Source organism: Panthera leo, chromosome B2 (genome assembly GCF_018350215.1).
Source record: "Panthera leo isolate Ple1 chromosome B2, P.leo_Ple1_pat1.1, whole genome shotgun sequence".
NCBI classification, from domain to species: domain Eukaryota; kingdom Metazoa; phylum Chordata; class Mammalia; order Carnivora; family Felidae; genus Panthera; species Panthera leo.
Genome location: NC_056683.1, coordinates 44450799 through 44470124, shown reverse-complemented (window position 1 = coordinate 44470124; position 19326 = coordinate 44450799). Strand labels below are relative to the sequence as shown.

The 19326-nt window shown below is 45.7% G+C and overlaps 1 protein-coding gene across 4 annotated transcripts in view; it reads left to right on the top strand.

Annotated features, from left to right (window-relative positions):
- Nucleotides 1-227: 227 nt before the first annotated feature.
- ADGRF5 (adhesion G protein-coupled receptor F5) overlaps nucleotides 228-19326 on the top strand; it is a 98117-nt gene continuing 79018 nt past the window's right edge. For all 4 annotated transcript variants that reach the window (XM_042938990.1, XM_042938988.1, XM_042938989.1 and 1 more), the window contains exon 1: nucleotides 228-417. The gene's annotated coding sequence lies outside the window, so the exon portion shown is untranslated. The remainder of the gene's footprint in view (nucleotides 418-19326) is intronic.

Genomic DNA, 19326 nt, shown 5'->3' with positions numbered 1-19326 from the left:
CTTGGGTCTTAGCATGTTTATTCTCCTCTTCCCAGTGGCCAAAGGACAAGTTTAAATTTCTTATTTCCTCTAGGGAGCCTAGAGAAAGGCAACAGGCACCAAATACAGGAAATCATGTGGAGAGGATCTCTTATTTATTATGGTTCCCATATTACTTCCCCTCCCCCAGCCTCCGCCCCCACCTCCAGCCATACTCAGCCTTCCAGCTTTTTCCTGCAGCAGGAGGACAGAAGGCAGTTCACCTCTGCTCCCTAAGGTCTGTGTGAGTCCCGAGGATCTGAAGTCTGGTCTTGTGAAACCCCACCCTCCTGTGGTTGTGTGAACTCACCCTTGAGTTACACCTCACTTAAGAGGTTCCCAGGAAGATCTCCAGTACAGGGTCAAATTTCAGGAGCCTGCAAGCCACAGAAGAGAAAGGTAGGTCCCTGAATTATTTTGCTCTGTCTTGACATGAATCAAGGTGCTCTGAAGTAGATATGTATGTCTATATTGCTTCTCTAGCTGGCTGTGTGTTTTCAACATGTGGGTCTTGCTGAGACTGCCTGATGATTGGACCGTGAGAAAAAAATTGTGAGTGGGGAGATGACATTTGGGTTTCTTGGTTTTTGGTTTTTGTTTTGAATGTGAACATATTTGGATAAAGAATGCCAACTAGCATGATACAGAAAACATGAAGCTGATTCTTATTTTCTTTGGAGGGCAAATCTCATTAGAAGTTGCATTGTTTTGGCTTCTGCATAAAGGGGAAAAGCTTACCGCCTGCCTTTTCTTTTCAAATCATAGACCCTTACCATGTTTTGTTGTTGTTGTTGTTTTTACTTCTTTCTGAGTTTTGGGGGTTTTATTGGTGGGAGGGGGGGTGTTAAAAACGTACCAGAGTTTACAGAGGATTTTCTGACAGAAATAGAAATAGATGTTTCTAATTTAGGGTATCTGTAAGTCATAAGTAAATGAATAAGCATTTTGTTCAGATCTGGTGGACTTCCCTGTTATTTTCCAGATTTTGCTATGAAACAATTGCTCTCTCTGTGGTTTCCCGAAATTAGATGCAAGCAGTGACAATGTCTATCAAGTGATGGCTGACAGGCTGATTTTACTTAGTCCGTTTTGATAACTGTCTACAAGGATGATGCTCACCCCTTAACTGGTTGCTTTTGCTGGTCACTACTGAGAATCAAGATGATGTGTGAACTGAGACTTGGAGAAGGGTCAAGTTTTATTCAAATAACACTACATATTTCTCTGGATTTTTTTTTTTTTTTTTTTTTTTTGCTTTTTGTTTTTAGTGTTTCATTTTTATCATCACAACCAGCCCTTCCTCTGGGAGAAATAAATTATGGTGACTTCACAGAATATCAGCCAATTTATCCCATTTATTGAACGTTAGCTATTCTTCCCAAAGCTTCTTTCGTTCAGATGCTCGTAATGTCTTGCACTTAGGAATTCTACCTCAGCACGGTCTCTCTCCATTCCATCCTGCATATCCTGCCACAGAGGTCTTTGGGAAATGCAGTTCTGACAATGTCACTCTCCTCAGTGAAATGTTTCCTTTGCACCCCATTGCTTATCTCCTTGCTACCTAAGGGGTAGTCCATTCTGGGACCAGCTGCATCACACATCACTTGGGAGCTCGTTAGAGATGCAAATTCTCCATTCCCTCCCCAGACTTAGTGAATCTCTATTTTAACCAGGTCCCTGGGTGATTCATAGGCACATTACAGTCTGAGAAGCCCCAACGTAAGGAAGGCAGAGAAGACCTTCAAAGTTTGTTCCTTTTCATCCCGTCCATAAGTCTTTCTGGTTGTACTGAACACCTGTTTCCCCAATATGTGAGAGCTCTAAAGCCTACTTACATTTCTGTGTGCTGTGTGTCCAGGAGGCTGCCATTAACCCCCTCTACCCAGCTACCATTGCGGCCTGATTAGTTACCCCTTCCTACCCCTCATCCAGTCCGCCGCAGACCGAGTGTCTCTCAAGTCTATGCCTTTATGGCGCTTGGTGAAATGCTTCTGTCATAGCCCTTAGCACACTAAATTATGGTTGCTGTGCTTATTTTCATCCATGAGGGGTTATTGGTCTTTTATTTCTGAAGCTATAGCCCTTGAAACCATGCCAGGTGTATACCGTGTGTTCAATCAATGTTTACTGAATTCACGAACAAATGAATGAACAAATAAATGGATATATTGTTTGAAGAACCCAAATTAGTAACCAGACTGAGGTCTAAAGTGTGCGGTTTTCCAAGGAGATTGCCAAGCCCCGCAACATTTTGCCCTGCTATCTTTTACGAGATTTTGCTGAATTCGTTTTTTCCACCAAGGATTTTGAGTACCTACTATGTGCCATACCTTTCGGAATCTATTTCTTTACGTCTCTGTGGGCAGGCTCTCCCATTAGGTGTTTCTCTACCTGTGCCCCTCCTCCTCCACCACTCCAAGTCAGAGACTTACTCGGTTTTCAGCAACTATGTGCTGAGCACCTTCCACATATCAGGCACTGCGCTATGTGGTAAGGATACGATGGCAAACGACACAGATGCGAATACTGCCACCATGAAGCTCCCCGTACAGAGGACACGTTCTTTATTATTCTCTATCCCGCTTCTTCCTGAAAGGGATTAAGAAAAACTGAAAGTCCGATCTGTAATAAATTTTGGCATATGCAGGTGAAGGCATTGGGCACCAGAAGGCAGTGTGATTTAGCAGAAAGAAAGCTGGGCTGGCCTTTAGTTAGTCCTGATTTAGTCCTGCACCTGTAACTCACTTACCATATGAACTCGGGTGGGGCCACATCCATTCCCTGAAACTTGATTTTCTCAAACGGTGAACAGGGCACAGAGCTCTAAGGAGAAGTTCTTGCTTTCATGAGAGGCTCCAGGGAGTCTATGCAGTCACCTTCTGTCATGCTGCATGGTTATTTGAAGGACAATGCTGACAAAGAAGAGATCTTAAGGGAGTCATTGCATTACTGTGCCATGTGCTCAGCCATCAGGCACAGTGTGGCAATAGTTCCTAGGGAGCAGTGCCCTGCAGCTTAAAGAAACCCATTTGGCATTAGTTGCTGGGTATAGAGCTGGTTGAAGTAGGGCAGCTGAGGAAGGAGGCCATATCATCCTCAGGCAATCTCTCTTTTTGGAAAGCAGCCAGAAGAAGGGAAGACTGTAGCTCTATCAAGCAGTGAAGGAAAAATCTAAAAGCTTAAAGACAGATAGCCCATCCCTGACCCCCACTGTGGCACAGCTACAAGGATTCCCTTTTTCTTTTTTTCCACCCAAAGATGTATGTCTTAACCATGTTTCACCTAGAATCAGATGTTGTGCAGGACATCGTAGCCTTTGTCCCCATAGTTTGCGCTTCCATGGGATGCATGGACACCTGGGAGGAAAGAAATACCTCCTCTTTGTGCCACAGACACAACCACCGTCCGAAGCAAACTGCTTGGGTAATCTCGGGTAATGACTCTTTCCTTCTTCAAGCCTTCTTGTCTTGCTCTATCATCATCTGGAGCTTCCAAAGGAAATGCCGCCAGACTTTCTGAATTCCTTCTTGCTTCTTGTCACTCATGCACCTCTTTGCTTCCATACTCCCTGCACACACACACACACACACACACACGCACGCACGCACACGCACACACACCTTGTCTGCAGTTGCCTTTCAGGAGCCAGAGTGTTTTCTGCTGGTCATTTCCTAACCTCTCCAGGGAACTTTACTCTCTAGTAGTAAACACAAGTTACTTACTTGCAACAAAAGGGATATCAACCTACATACGAGATTCCTAATGACCTGTCAGCAGTCTTACAACGTACCTGAGATCAACCCTGGCCTGAGATCAATACCTGGTCAACATTTCTTGTTTAATCAGAGGCATGTGGTGGGCTAGAAAGAGGCGGCCCTGGTTTTGGGTCCCCCTTCTGCCACTTTTTAAAATAAGTGGCTGTATCTTGTCAAGGCTTAGTTTTGTTTCTGAAAATGCATATAATCTTTGGCACACAAGGTTGTAGAGATTCATCGGCTTCAGTATCGAATATGTTGCCTCGAGAAATACATCAGATCTTGAAAGAGGAGGCTGGCCAAGATGGTGAAAATGAGAAAATTGTCATTTGCAGATTGGTTGAAGGAACCAGGAGATAGTCGAAGTACAAAGTTGCCCTTGCAGCTTGTGAAGGTTGCCTTCAAATCCTTAAAGATCGCTCTATGTGCGAAAAGAAGTCAACGGAAGACTGATGAGTGGAAATTATAGAGCCACGAGTTTTAGTTCCACGTGTGGAAGGGCTTACCCACCATCAGGACTGTCTGAAACTGGGTGGGCTGGCTGCCTTGCGGTGTGGTGAACGCCCTGTCCCAGGCAGTATGCCAGCACCCTGGAGGCCCACGGCCGGGGTGTTCCCAAAGGGATGCCCACACTGGGTGGAGTCCGGGTGATGACCTCTCGGTCCTTCCTGCTCAAAGCCACCAGGAGTCTTGTGATGTCAGGGCCCCAGCCCAAACCACCAAAGGAGGGTTGCAAAAAAAAAAAAAAATCATCAGGCTGAAGAGTGATCTTAGCTGCATTTTCATTAGCTAGCTCTATACATCTGCAGCGATCGTTTCTAAATAGGTCCTTTGCCACAACAATAGAGCTACGGTGGACGTCCAGGAAAAAAAACAAAAAAAGAAATGAGAACAATGAGGTGGGAAAAGTTCACCTCAAACCGCTCTTCTTGGGTTACTCGCTAACTAGATTGTGGGTTACTTCTTGTGCTGCAAACACATTCTTATTTGATGGAAAATTGCCACATTCTGGTACTTTTCCCGCCAAACTAGAGTCAGGCAAGTAACAGCAAGACTCAGGGCTTTGTCTCCGATCTCTGCTTTATCTATAAAATAGAAACACTACTCTATGAATATGTATTCTTAGCTATTCAGAAATCTAATTTTAAGTGCAAACTAAGTGCTTCTACTCTCCTCTAAATTGTGGGGACCACAAGTAGAATACTCTTAGGAAGAGAGGAGAACTGGCTGGGGCTGTCTGCCTGCTCTGAGTTGAGGTCTTTAGCCCATCTTTCCACCCATCTTTCCTTTGCTAAATGAACCACAGCTGATAACAGCCTCTCTGCCAGTTAAGGACCTCGAGACTTAGGGCAGGGAGAATTTCGCTTAAGTGGGTCCTGTGTGTTTGCATCATCTATGGCTGGGTGGCCCTAGGCTTCTTTGCTAATACTTTATCCTTCCTGCACTCAGAAGAACTGGCTGACATGTGGTTTTGAACCCTCACATCTTCTGCAGTCACTTATGCAGCAACTCAGTATGCTATGCTTCTTCCGTCTTGTCGTGGAGTCACAGAACAAAAGGACAGTGGTCCTTCCAACAGAAATGGGTGTCAGAAAATACTAACGTTTTGTCAAACCAAGATGAAACCATGATATATTTTATTCTCCAGGTTTACCTAAAGGCTTGCTTTCTTAAAAGCCAAGTGAAAAATAAAACTCTTTGAACTATAATCAACTGTGCATGGCAAAATCATAGAAGCCCATGCAGACCAGTGTGTTTATTTTTAGATGCACATCAGCCTGGCCAGCATAGCAAAGCAACTGTCTAATGTCCAAGCTATGGCCCTGGGAATTTCCTCTAACAAGGCTGTGTTTCCGTGCATTGTTACAGTACAAAGGGCAGGAGGCCTGAGTGGAAGGCTCATGGTAACCCCGCCCAGAGAGAGATCTGGAACCTGTCATTCCCTTCGTCTACATGGTCCTGAATGCCGGGGTCAACATGGAGGTCGCCCGCCAGCTCTGGGCAGATGCAAATGAATAGACATGTATGATTATTTCATCTAAAAATACCCCAGAGATCAGTGATGGCATTTCAGAAATAAAGACTCAGCTTTCTATTGGCAGCTGAGGATCTAATCCTCACCCATGCCATGAAGTGGATTCTGGTCTAGCCCAGAAACAGGGATGTCATTCAAAGATCCTGCATTTGACTGCATTTAGTAAAGGGGTTGTCAAGCATATTATAGTAAAAAAAAGTTGGGGCACCTGGGTGGCTCAGCCGGTTAAGTGTCCGACTTCGGCTCAGGTCATGATCTCACACTTCGTGAGTTCAAGCCCCGCATCAGGCTCTGTGCTGACAGCTCAGAGCCTGGAACCTGCTTTGGATTCCGCGTCTCTTTCTCTCTGCTCAGCTCCATCTACACTCTGTCTCCGTCTCTCTCTCTCTCTCTCTCTCTCTCTCTCTCTGTCTCTAAAATAAATAAACATTAAAAAAATTAAAAAAAGAAGATATTTTGAAAAAAAAGCATCCATGTACATACATACAGCTACATACACACATACACACACGTACAGAGAGCAGGTGATCAGAAATCTATCTGAATCACCGAGATCTTTGCTATTATCCTAGGGCCAGTTTCTGTTCCTTGATTTATTCATCTACAAAATGGATGCAACAAACCTCACGTCCTATTAGTTTGGGGAGGAATAAGGTGCAATATCACAAATAAACTGGCTCAAAGTAGACTCTGGCTCAAGGTTTTGCATTTGGGGCCTAATATGCTTTGAGCTTCTGACAAGAAATGACTAAAACTATTGACCATCAAGTCTGGAGGGCTTTTCGTTGTTGCTGTTTTGGAGGTCGCTGTTTAGTTTTTGTTTGTTTTATCCTTTATTATCTTTTTTGCCACTACAGAGAGAGAAGCCATTAGGTTTCTTACTTCATTGACACATTTTGCTAGTAGAGTTTTTATCTCTTGTCAGGCTGTCTCCACAGCTGGAGAAGGTCACTGCATTAGTACTCAAGGTTGCAACACTCAAAAGTTGTGTCTGGGGGTCACTAGGGAAGATGAAGGAGCAGGTCTCAGGTCTGTGCAGGGCGGTCCATAGCCACTCTGTGTGGGGTCTGTGACCTGCATGTTAGCAGCCCCGTGTGGGGACGAGGCCCCTGTACAATCAGGCCCGAGGGGCAAGGAGACCCGCACGTACGAATAGTAGTCCTGGGCAGGGATCCTTGGGCTCAGCTGGTAGGTGGATGTCCAGGCCCCCTCCAGGCCCGCAGATGCAGGAAAAGGTGTTCTAACTCTTTGGTGAAAATGCAAGAATGTTGTCAAAAATGCCTTTATGGATTGTTTTGTTTGCGAGTGTTTATTATCAGACACCCCCTCAGGGGTTCACAGGGCAGGTTGCGAATGTCCAAAGTGGGGCCTGGGAATTTCCTTCTACAAAGGCTGTGCTTCCTCTCTTTGTTAATCCTCAGAGAACAAGTGGAAGCATTACTAGAGATCCTTACTTAACCCTTTCTCCTGCCCACCACTCCTGTGTCCCCGCATCACAGAAGAGTCACGTTTCCAGCCTTCTAAGAAGAAGAAAGATTTCATACTTGGGGTGTGTGTGTGCACCTGCAGGTTTGTGTGTGTGTGTGTGTGTGTGTGTGTGTGTGTGTGCGTCAGTGTGCATGTGTGGGGGTGGAGGAAATGGGTGATAAAGCACAAAACATCTTATCTGAAAAGCTTTCATTCAGTATCACAGCATGCACCCAGTCGTTGTTCAGACCCGGGGAAATGTCTACTTTCTTTACCATATATGCCTTACAGAAAAATGCTGCCCCGATTTCAGTTCCCTGTCCCCAGGGTAGGACCCGCCTAGCATGACAGCTGCTGTTCTTGTTTGGAGTCTGCTTACTGGCTCATGCAGGGCACCATGAGTTGAAATCATCCAATCAACTAAGTTATTTATTGAGCATTTACTACATACCTAAACCCTACTAGGCACGCAGGGAAAGCAGAAGTTCTGCCTGCAAGAAACTTCAAGAATATATGACAGTTACACATACACACACACACACACACACACACTCATATGTTATAAGTGAGGATGCAAAGAATCCATATAACTGTATAGTCTAAGTCTAGGGCAATCAAAAGAGACACATGAACCCTCGCCCAGCTGGAGCCTCTAATTATCACTATTTTCACGGTGACTCCTCTGTCCACAAATCTCCAAGCCAAGTGCATGAGTGCAGGTAGACATAAATGGGTGCCTACACACACACACACACACGCACATCACTCCCAGGGGACAGCTCGGCCTTCCCAAAGGAAATAACTCCCTTGCTTTCTCACCACTAATTCCATGAAAGGATCGTTTTCAACACTCAACTCTTCCTCCTCTTTTCCTGTCTCAAGAGAAGAGATGACCTTTCCCTGCATCCAGAGGCCAGCTCTCCTCTCCCTCCCAGGAACCTCCAGTGGCCTTGGTACTCTCCTCAGTGATTGGCTCTTTCCCATTATTATTGAGTTCTACTCAGGTCCTTCTTCTTTTTTTATTTATTTTTGAAGGAGAGAGAGACAAAGCACGAGTGGGGGAAGAGCAGGGAGAGAGAGGGAGACACAGAATCCGAAGCGGGCTCCGGGCTCTGAGCCGTCAGCACAGAGCCCGATGTGGGGCTCAAACTCATGAACTGAGCCACCGACCGAGCCACCCAGATGTCCCTACTCAGGTCCTTCTTAATTCAAAACTACAGGAACAGCAGATCTTCCCCACCCCACACTCCTCGTTCATCTTCCATTTCTCTCGCCAAATAAATTTTTGAAGAATTTTGGATGTGCCTGTCTTCAAGTCGTCACCAACCACGCACCTTGAAAACTGCTCTGTTCTGTCTTCCCATGTGCCCTCCCCCCGTGCACCTTGAGGAATGCTCTTGCCAGGATTCTCTCTGACCTCAGTGTCCCCGGACACATCTCGCTTTGTTGCCCACAGCAGTTGTTGACGACCACCTCCCTCAGTCTGGTCCCTGCCTGCTAGGACACTACGGTCTCACTCTTCCTTCCCTCGCTGGGCCTTCCCAGTCTTCTTTGTAGGTTCCTTTCGGTCTGCTCTCCCTACACCTTCCTGATGGCCATGATCTGGACCACCTTCTCCCCTCCATCTATACCACCTCCCTGCTGCCCTCCATTCCTCTGTCTAGAGTCCTCTTTTCTCCCTTCTCTGTCAAGTAAACTACTTGTCCTCCAGAACCCATTTTATTTATTTATGTATTTATTTATTTATTTATATTTTATTTGAGAGAGAGCACACATGCAAGCGGGGGAGAGGGGCAGAGGGAAAGAATCTTTTTTTTTTTTTAATGTTTTTATTTATTTTTTGAGACAGAGAGAGACAAAGCATGAGTCGGGGAGGGGCATAGAGAGGGAGACACAGAATCTGAAGCAGGCTCCAGGCTCTGAGCTGTCAGCACAGAGCCCGACGTGGGGGCTCGAACTCATGAACGGTGAGACCATGACCTGAGCCACAGTCGGACGCTCAGCCGACTGAGCCACCCAGGCCCCCAGAGGGAGAGAATCTTCAGCAGGCTCCACGCTCAGTGCAGAGCCTGATGGAGGGCTCAATCCCACGACGCCAGAATCATGATCTTGAGCTGAAATCAAGAGGTGGACACTTAACCGACTGAGCCACCCAGGCACCCCTCCAATCTATAGAGTTTTTCAAGAAGGCTTGGCAAATTGATTACCTTTTCTAAGCCTCCCTCTCTCAAATGGGAATCGCCAAGCAGTTCACAAATTGTGGTGAAAATTAAGTGACATTGTGCAGGAACAATTTCTTGAAAGGCACTCAGCACATAACCTGTGGTGGAGTTGCTTCTCTGCCAGAGCGGTGATTAATAATCACAAAATGTCATCAATGCCAACCCCTGAGGAACAGGGAGATTAAACTTACATAGCTAGTCAATGGTAGCGCTGGGACTTGAGCCTAGGTACTCTGGTGCCAGAGCCCCTGCTCTTAACCTCTTATAAGCACCTCTAATCATGTGCCGCCTGGAGGATTCATTCATAACAAACGCTGATTGAACACCAGCCTACTCTATGTGCAACACTGTGCTGGGTCCCAGGCGCACAACAGGAGACAGACAAGGTCTGGCCTTGGGGGTGAGAGTCGGGGAAAGCGGGATCACAGGGCAGAGGAAGAACCCACAAATAGACCATTACAGTGCAGTTCAGGAAGTGCTTTGACAGAGTAGTGAGGGGCAGAGGTATACATGCAACCAGAGGGAGTCAGAGGCAGGTTCTTGGAGGGAATGACCTTGACTTGGGCCTTCAAGGACCACGTGGGGGCGTCAGGCAAGTGACACCTGTACCCCAGTGTTTCTCTGAATGTTTTGATACAACAGGCCTAGGCCTGGGAACCAGGCAACAGTATTTTTCTCAAAGTGAGAACTACTATGATAAAAAAAGAGAGAGAGAGAGAGAGAGAGAGAGAGAGAGAGATCATGCTGTATCTCAGTGGTTATTAAACTTTTGTGTGCCTGAAAATCACCTCTGGGGAGCTGATTGATCCACACCAATCTCTGGGCCTATCCCCCCGAATTTTAGAATCTGAAGGTCTGAGTAGTCTCAAGAATTGGCATTTCTAACAAAGTCCCGGGTGGTGTTCGTGCTGCTACTGGGAAGAATCTCTGATCATATAGCCAAGAACTTACACAAAATTATTTGGGTCATTCTTAAGCCGCATTAAAATTTGACAATTCCTGCCAGGATGCATGACTCTCTTACTTTCTTTGCTATAATGCTCCTTTAACTTCTAAATATTTCTGTAGTTGAAGCAAATTTAATCCAAATATTCCCCATATTCGGGCTCATTTTGCTCTGTAAGTGGTTCAAAATACGGTGACTTGTAGGTTTCTTTGGAATTTCAACAATCAACCCTTTGAAACTTCTGTTTGCAAAGCAGGAAGTCACTTGTTGCCCCAAGCAAACACTTAAGTCAAGGGTTTGTCCCTTTGGAGGGCTTTACAGCCTCAGCTTTTAAGCAAGTTTCTCTACCTTTGAAAACAGTTTGAATCTGAGTCTTTACGGAATGGCCTGTGAACAGTGGAAATAGGCGATTGGTGTCTTTGAGTATGGCCAGCTGGCTAAGGCCAACATATGTCCAAAGGTTGTTATTTCCTCCTCGAAAGATATGGCAGGAAGAGGCTGGGAAACCCAGAATCACCCCAAACAAAGGAGGGGTGAAAGGGTGGATGGAGAGGAAAGGATCCTGGAAGTTTAATGTTTCCTTTTACTTACAATAAAAAAAAAAAAGGTACATTTTTTACTGTCATGGTCACAAACTAAATTTTTACACCAAAGATCTAGAAGAAAAAGGTTGATGTGAACAATAGCCAGTGGCCAAATGAACAATCATTAACATAAATGAGTGATGAATCAAAGTGAGGCTCCCAAGAGCAGAAATAAAGACGAATCACAGAAAACCAAGTTTCTGTGAGGGTTTTATTACCAGTCCAGTAGCTTAAATTCCTCTATCTATAATATTAAAATGCAATTACCATTCTGAATATTTGGAAGCATCTGGACATCCTCATCCATCCAAAGTAGATTCAGTTCCATTGACAATCTCGGTTGCAAATGGAAGAAATGGGCTAAATACCCATTTTAAGATATTTTTTTTTATACTACCCCATTTTGCCCCTTCGTTTACCAGCGAAATTAGTTACCAGAGCTCTGCATTCTATATCCTCATAACAAAAGTCAGCATTCACTGAAAATCACTTTTGAGTTATAAACAATGAGCTCAAAGGGAAGTTACTAAAAATAGTTGAAATTAACAGTAACTGTATAAAAAGGAAATAAGCAGAAAATGGCTTTCATTGAGCCCAAGAAACGATACGCTTGCACCAGAGTGCTCTATCCCCTCATTTATTTAATTTTCACATAAGGATTTTAGTCAAAGTCTCCCAAATATATCGATTTGGTTGTCTGCTTAGATAGTTGCCCTGAGCCTCCAGAAACTCACGGGGCAGCCAGTGCTCTCCCATTGCTCGATGTTGTCACCACACCTTTGAGCTGCCTGAGTTCTAATCCCTGCCTAGACTCCATCCAGATACCTAGAGCTTGACCACTCAATTGCCCTGTTCAAGCAAGACTCCCACACCTACAGGCAGAAAAGATCCCTTAATTAAAGGAGGGAGCAATGAGTCCCTGAGACTTCTGCTTTGATGTGATCTGAAAAATGGAGAAAAATAAGGTGAACTTTGGGGAGAGGAGAGGGCTTACTATGGAGCTCTTTGTGGTTGAACATAGCTGGTTGTCCCTAGAACAGAAGTGTTCAGAGTTGATCTTATACGAGAGCCACCTAGAGAGCTTGTTAATGATGAAGATTCTGGACTCTATCCTGAGACACCGGACAAGGTCACATGCAGGGTCTGGAAGCCCTGGTCAGTAGACCCCCAAGAGCTTATCAAGCACTCTCCCTATGAGAATCACCAGGACCTAGTCTCAGGTGCTTGTTCACATCCACCAAGATGCTCCCTCTTATGGTGAGAAGAGCAGGTATGCTCCAAGGTTTCATCCATGGCTTGGGAATGTAGGGGAAAAATGGGTCCCTGGCTGAGTGTGAAAATTACACTGACAAAGACAACAGGACAAAGCATATACATTTATTTAACATAAGTTTTAGATGATATGGAAGCCTTTCTAAAGAAACGAGGGCCTGAAGAAACAGAACTGAGGGCCTTTGAGCCAGGTATGGTGGTGGATGGAGAGCCATGGAAAGATGTAGTAGGACAGAGTATGAGCCAAGTATAGTTAAAGGCGGAGACTCAGCAGGGCCTTCTTGCTCAGTCTTCTCAGTGTCCTTCCATCTTGGGTATGGGGGGTAGGGTGTACCTCTTCCATGAGGGTCTTTTCATCTGCTCCAGGGGAGAAGGGCTGGGGAAAATCAAGGGGATCTTCCTGCTTCTGTCATTTTCTCACATTCCTTCAGCTTAAAATATTCAATATGCCAAGATGCCATATTTGGAGGGTACTGAGTCCTGAACTCCATAGAAGAACAACTCCCCTCCCGTGGCCTCATCTACTTTGGCAGCAACCCCACAAGTTGCTCACTATCATCAGCCTCCTAGATGTTTGAAAGAACAAAAACTTACAGAAATACACAGAAATTATTTTCCAGTCAATAGTATTCATCAAGGGCTCTCAGAATGTGGGAGGGAGGGAAGCCATCAGGCTCAGCTCTGATTTTCTGCTCATGAAATGGCATGTGGGGGGTGGGATGAGGCCACCAGAAAGGCAGGGAAAGAGAGCACAGTGCTTTAGAAGGCACCCAGAGCATCATCATTCTTCCAGCAAGAACGTGCTGAAGAAACATTGGAACTTGTCCGGCAGGCTTTCCATGGTTAAAGAGCCTACATGCCTCCCAAACACACAAAACTATAAATTGTGTTAAATCATGTAAACTGTAAGTCATGTTTATTCAGAAACTACATGTTCTAGAAAACATTTACGGTTGTCAATACCTCCTAACATCACTTTGGAAGTAGGATGGTAACTGATGGAGGGCACTTTGCTTGGGAAGACTGGGACACACGCTGGGAAGTAGAAGCTGTGATTGGTCTGAACTGCTCTGTTTAAGACACATAAGGAAAAAGGACACAGCAGGAAACCCAAAAGCAAGAGGTCTGAGTCTCTGAGGCTAGGTAAGGGTGGGATAAGGGTCCGAAAAGGGATTTTCAATAACATGGAAGAAAGAGGGGCGTGATGCCACCCCCACCAACACACAAGCTCATGTGCATGTGCATACACGTGCGTGCACACACGCACATTTAAAAAAAATTTTTTTTATTGCTTATTATTTTTGAGAGAGAGAGAGAGAGAGACTGAGAGCAAGCAGGGAAGGAGCAGAGAGAGAGGGAGACACAGAATCGGAAAGCAGGCTCCAGGCTCTGAGCGCTCAGGACAGAGCCCGACGCGGGGCTCGAACTCACAAACCGTGAGATCATGACCTGAGCTGTAGTCAGCCGCCCAACCGACTGAGCCACCCAGGCGCCACCCCCCCCCACCCCCCACCACACACACACTTTATTGCCCTTGCTGGGCTCTATGTTTCTACATAGCGTTTTTGCTCCTCTGATATATAACTTATTTTGTTTTTGGTCTATATTAAAAAGAAATGACATTGTCAAAAGCTACTTGAAAGAGGTAGAGGCAGTTAAGTCAACAGGGCACCAGCAGCATCAAGAAGACCTTGGTTGCCTCCCCTGGGGCACAAAGGGGCAAGAAGGTTGATGTTGGGGTGTCAGAGGAGACTGGCGACATCTGTGGCTGGGGCGGAGGGAGCTCCCCAGAATTGGACTGAGGGTGGAGGAACACAGCCTCCTACCAAAACTGCAGCCCGGCAAGGAAAGGAGGGAGCAAGTAGCTGGCTCCCCTTTCTTTCCATCCTGCAGCCTTCTGCTGGGATTTCCCACCCTCCTGATCCTGCCATCCCCTTCTGATATGACAAGGCACCACGAGGTGTGGGGTCGGCCTCCTGGGCACACAGCAGGGCAGCAAAGGGCAGAGGGGGACCTGGAGGCTTGTCAGCACTCTTCCCCAACTAGAATGCGAACTCAGGGACAGCTGTTTTAGTTATCTGTTCTATGCTTGACTCCAGGGTCTAGGTTAGTGTCTGGTTTTCACACATATTTGCTGAATGAATGAATGAACGAATGAATGAACAACGCACGACTTAGAAGAAGAGACATACGAAAAGAGGATTTCAGCCATGACGCAGAGTGCGTGATGCGAATCCACACACCGTCGCTATTACCATATTTAAGTCCATCCTTGCATGTAATGCTTCCGTGGGAAGGGATATTCTGAGGGGCAGATGCCACAGGCAGCAGACCCAGAAGAACAGAATGAGAAGGATACCTGGCATCTGATCCCACACGTATCATAGTAGTAAGTTATCCCGAAGTTCACTTCATGCGTTTCTAAATCTTGCTCTACGGGCAGCTAGGTTTGACTAACAACAGATGGGCCCCAGCGCTGTCCATCCAGCAGCACAACCACGATGTTCTGAGGGTCGTGCTCCAGGCCCCGCAGATGCTAGAGTCCCGGGAGGGCTCAACCCCACCCGAGGCAGGACACGGGGCCTCGGCCATGAGGCCGCTCTGCGTTCCATCCTCTCCAACTCAGCTCGGAGACTGAGTTTCTTGCCTCTAAAATAGGACAACAGTGGCTCCTCCCTTAGGCAGTTGTGAGGCTCCCTCGGGGCTCGACCCACTGCCTGACAGGGCGTAAACACTTAGTAGTAACCAGAAGGATCGATTCTTGTGCAAGACGTGGTCTCTAATCTTGAGAGAGGTGTGGAAAGTGCTGCAGACGCTCTGCTCTCGGTGCGTGTTCTCGATTAGAGACAGGGGGTCAGGAGGTAATAGGACAGCCGGTCCCAGAGGACGGCTTCACCCCTGTCCTCAAGCAGGGCTTCCTGCTTCCTTCCTTTAAGTCAAGTGAAGCTGAAGCTGGTTTCCCTCTGACCCCTGATCAGAGCCACACACTACCTTTTTTTTTTTTTTCAGGTGGCCTGGGGGCCTTAGAACTGTATTGAGAAAGAGGAGGGTGCAGCTCTTCCTTCCTCTGCTCGGGGAGAGGTTTCCAGATGGAGCTGAAGTGAGGAGCAGGTTGAGGCCTTGGGACAGGCATCCTGGGATTCACATGGCCTTCCCTCTCCAGCTCTCCTCCACTTCCATTCGCTCGTGGCTTCCTCCACCCCCTGTGGGTCTGTATCCCCAACAGAGCTGCTTCAAGTTCAAACAGATGAGGCTAGTGAATGAAGAGAGAACGGGCGACCCTCTGACGCCAGGTCTCCCAGGGCTTGCATGACGAACTTACAAGAAACCCTCTGGAATGGGTAGCCCCCGAGGGCGGGACGTGGTGACAGGCCCCCCTGGCTGTAGGCAGCAAGGTGGCACACTATCTGTAGAGAATTTAAAATCATTAACGAAACCAACGAAAAGCCTTTAAAAAAGCTATCAACCCATACCAGCGATTTCAAACGATGTCAGTGGCGAAATACTCTTCCTATAAAGTCTTCTGTTGGTCTAAGTTCTGAACAATGGCCACAGTCCCTGGTGAATTTCAGTAATATAAGCTCCTAATTATATTTTCATTCCTTATTTTTCAATAAAGATTGTATTCTACATAGAACCTACTTCAGAAAACTCTGTAAGAGAGTGACTCCTGACACAAAGGGACTCAGCTGCATGTGCTTCTTTCAAAATAACTTCCTTGTAACTGTCTGAGCTTGTTTGAAGTGTCTCTGGTCCCTGGACATGACATGTCCTTGTCTTTGAACAGAGATTAAAAGTGAACAAGGTTGGGGCACCTGGGTGGCTAAGTTGGTTGAGCGTCCGACTTTGGCTCAGGTCACGATCTCACAGCTCTCAGATTCTGCGTGTCCTTCTCTGCCCCTCCACTGCTTATCCTCTGTCTCTCTCTCTCTCTTTCAAAAATAAACCATGAACAAGGTTATGGGGCGCCTGGGTGGCTCAGTCGGTTGAGCTTCCAACTTTAGCTCAGCTCATGATTTCACGGTTCTTGAGTTCGATCCCCACAGCGGGCTTTCTGCTGTCAGCACAGAGCCTGCTTTGGATCCTCTGTCCCCATCTCTCTCTGCCTCCTCCCCTGCGTTCACTCTCTCTCTCAAAAATAAACAAACCTTAAAAAAATGAACAAGGTTAATGGGGTGGTTGTATAGACAAAGAAACTGAATGGGAATTGCTTCAATTCTGTTACTCTACGGGACCACACTGAGTTTTTATTCGTGTTTAAAATTTAAAACAGGGGCGCCTGGGTGGCTTGGTCGGTTAAGCGTCCGACTTCGGCTCAGGTCACGATCTCGCGGTCCGTGAGTTCGAGCCCCGCGTCCGGCTCTGTGCCGACAGCTCAGAGCCTGGAGCCTGTTTCAGATTCTGTGTCTCCCTCTCTCTGTGACCCTCCTCCGTTCATGCTCTGTCTCTCTCTGTCTCAAAAATAAATAAACGTTAAAAAAATAAATAAATAAATAAAATAAATAAATAAAATTTAAAACAGTGAAGCCGAGTGCAGACTGCAGATTGCACTCTTTTCATCTGGCAGATACAAATTTTAGTTCCTCTTGAAAGGTTGTATTGAATTTTAATATTTTCAAGTGAAACGTTTTCTTTTCTTAGTTGTTTTAAATCTGAATAATTTAATCAAGAAAGTACCGATTATTACTGAAAATAATGTTCTCCTCTAAAAGAGGGAGGGGCTAGTGAAAGATCTGGTCCAGAAATCAAACATGCTGGATGTGCCCATGGTCCAAAATGCCCTGAGCTGGCTGCTACCTCTTCTCTCTGGTTTCGCAATGCGGAGAAGGAGGAGTGTGGCATGGGTATACGTGTGTGTGCGTGTGTGTTTGTGTATTAGTGGGTTTAGGGAACCAATTCTCTCTTGGTCATTTCTTGGTTCCTGGAAAATTTTGCTTTAAACATAGAAATATACTCAAATATTATTCCCAGTAGTGCACATAAATAATCCCGGGACAGGCACCTGATGTGTAAGGTGGCTCTGGCACTTAAGAAGGGACAGTGTGGGAGCATTTCCAACTTACTAGTAAGTGATCCAAAGATCAGAGGTCATTCATAAGAGGGCCCATATTTGGTGAGAGCCCAGCAGGTTCAACTAGAGAGTCCCAGACAGAAGTGCACCCTAACTGTGTATACATGCTGTCACGTAAAGCACAAAGCTCAGATCTCAATGGCCCTAAAAATGGAAAATTGAACATTAGAGGAATTCAGGAAAAGACTAAAAATAATATGTGGTTTTCCCTCTCTTAACGTTCCAAGTCAAATGAAGCAAATATAAGGGGTGAGGACCTGGAATAATCATGTCCTTGTTGATACGTAGCTGTGTTTTGTGTGCTATGTATGAGGTCTAAAAATAGTTTCGTGGTGCCTAGAGGCATAGTCTGACTTACAGAAGTAAGGTATTTAGGAGATGTCTTGAACTTGGAAACCTAGACCCCGCGTTGTCCTGGGATGGACCATGGAGCTGTGGAGAGATGGGCAGCTTCCATGAATTAGGGTGACCATGTGCCCGATGGTAGGCCACTTCAAAGGGCAGTAGCAGCCTCCATGAGCACCTTTCCCCTAATGTCTTACCCATCTATTTCTGAAAAAACTCAAAAAGTGCAGGCTGGAACCCAGAGCAACTCAACTACCGGGCCAACTAGAAGGTCAGACAGACTCTCGGTTTGCCATAATGGTATGAAACGGGAACAGATCGGTGAGTAAACAGGGTGCCAAAGCGATGCCATATCCGTGGCTTAGATTCGGGGACATGGGGAATTTAATAAATCTACTTTTAAGCCACTCGAAGTGAACCACTGATGGTTTCCCCAACATTAACACAAACAAGTTGTTTTGAACAGGAGCCATTTGACTGAGTAGTAGGGGTGATATCTGGAAATCATGTGTCCTTACCATTTTCGTTAAAAGTAATTCACTACAGGTGACATAAAACGTGGTGTTCTTGGTCTAACAAGATCTTGCTAACTATGGAATATTTGGGTTTCCCGGAGCTCATGAGCTCTGTCATTTTTCAGCGTTCTGCATCTCTGTGCTTTTAAAAGGCACATTCTTCCTTTCCCCAGGGAGTTTAACTTAAGAAGCTCTGATTAATTTTCATTTGTGATTCATTTTCCATTCTCAACACTGCTGCCCCCAATTTTATGCTTCTCCTCAACGGGGCTGAATTTCAGAGTCTTTGTTGTTCTTCACAGACACAGGCGTCGACCAGTCTCTTTCCGATTTCTTTCTCAAGCAAACACTGTCATTGTGCCTGACATATTATATATTCTTGAAAAGGCATTTAAAAAGGATGTGTTATTCTTTTGAAGAATTGAGAGAAGTGTTAGTTTAGAGCCATAACTGTTAGATGTGAAGCAGAAGCTGAGAGCAGTGACTCTGGAGGAGGTGAGATGTATACTTGGGGGGAGGGGTGGCAACTTTTGCCACAGAGTGGCCTTCTCTGGTTGACCAGAGCTGCTATTGGCCTATTAGTGTTACCTTCATATTGCGGGTCTTGGACATTTTATTGAGCATCTGTTATGTGCCAGGGATTTCTAGCCCTACCTCAGAAATTACTTCCACTGTTTGGCTAAGATGATGGAGTACCTTCCCTTTCATGTAGATGGGCTCCTGTAACCCTAGTAACAAGCAGGGAGTCATGCAGGGGGCATTAGTGTGCACAGTGTATTAGCAAAACCATGCTGTGACCTTGCCTTTGGAAGTACTGAATCCCCTGATGGTGTGTATCTGGCCAGCTGAAAAAGACAGGATGATAAAACCAATCTCCTCTCGGTCGGTTTGTTCATTAAGCAAATATTAATTGAACACCTACCATGTTCCTTTTCACAGTTACCTAGTATTTTAGTTCATATTTTCTTTTATAATCCCCTCTGTAAGTTAGTCATTTTTAACTAATAATTTTTAAAACTAATAGTTTAAAGATAGTTCTTAAACTTTCAGTTCTTGAGTGTTCAATTTCCCTCTTTCTTAAATACACCCTTAACCT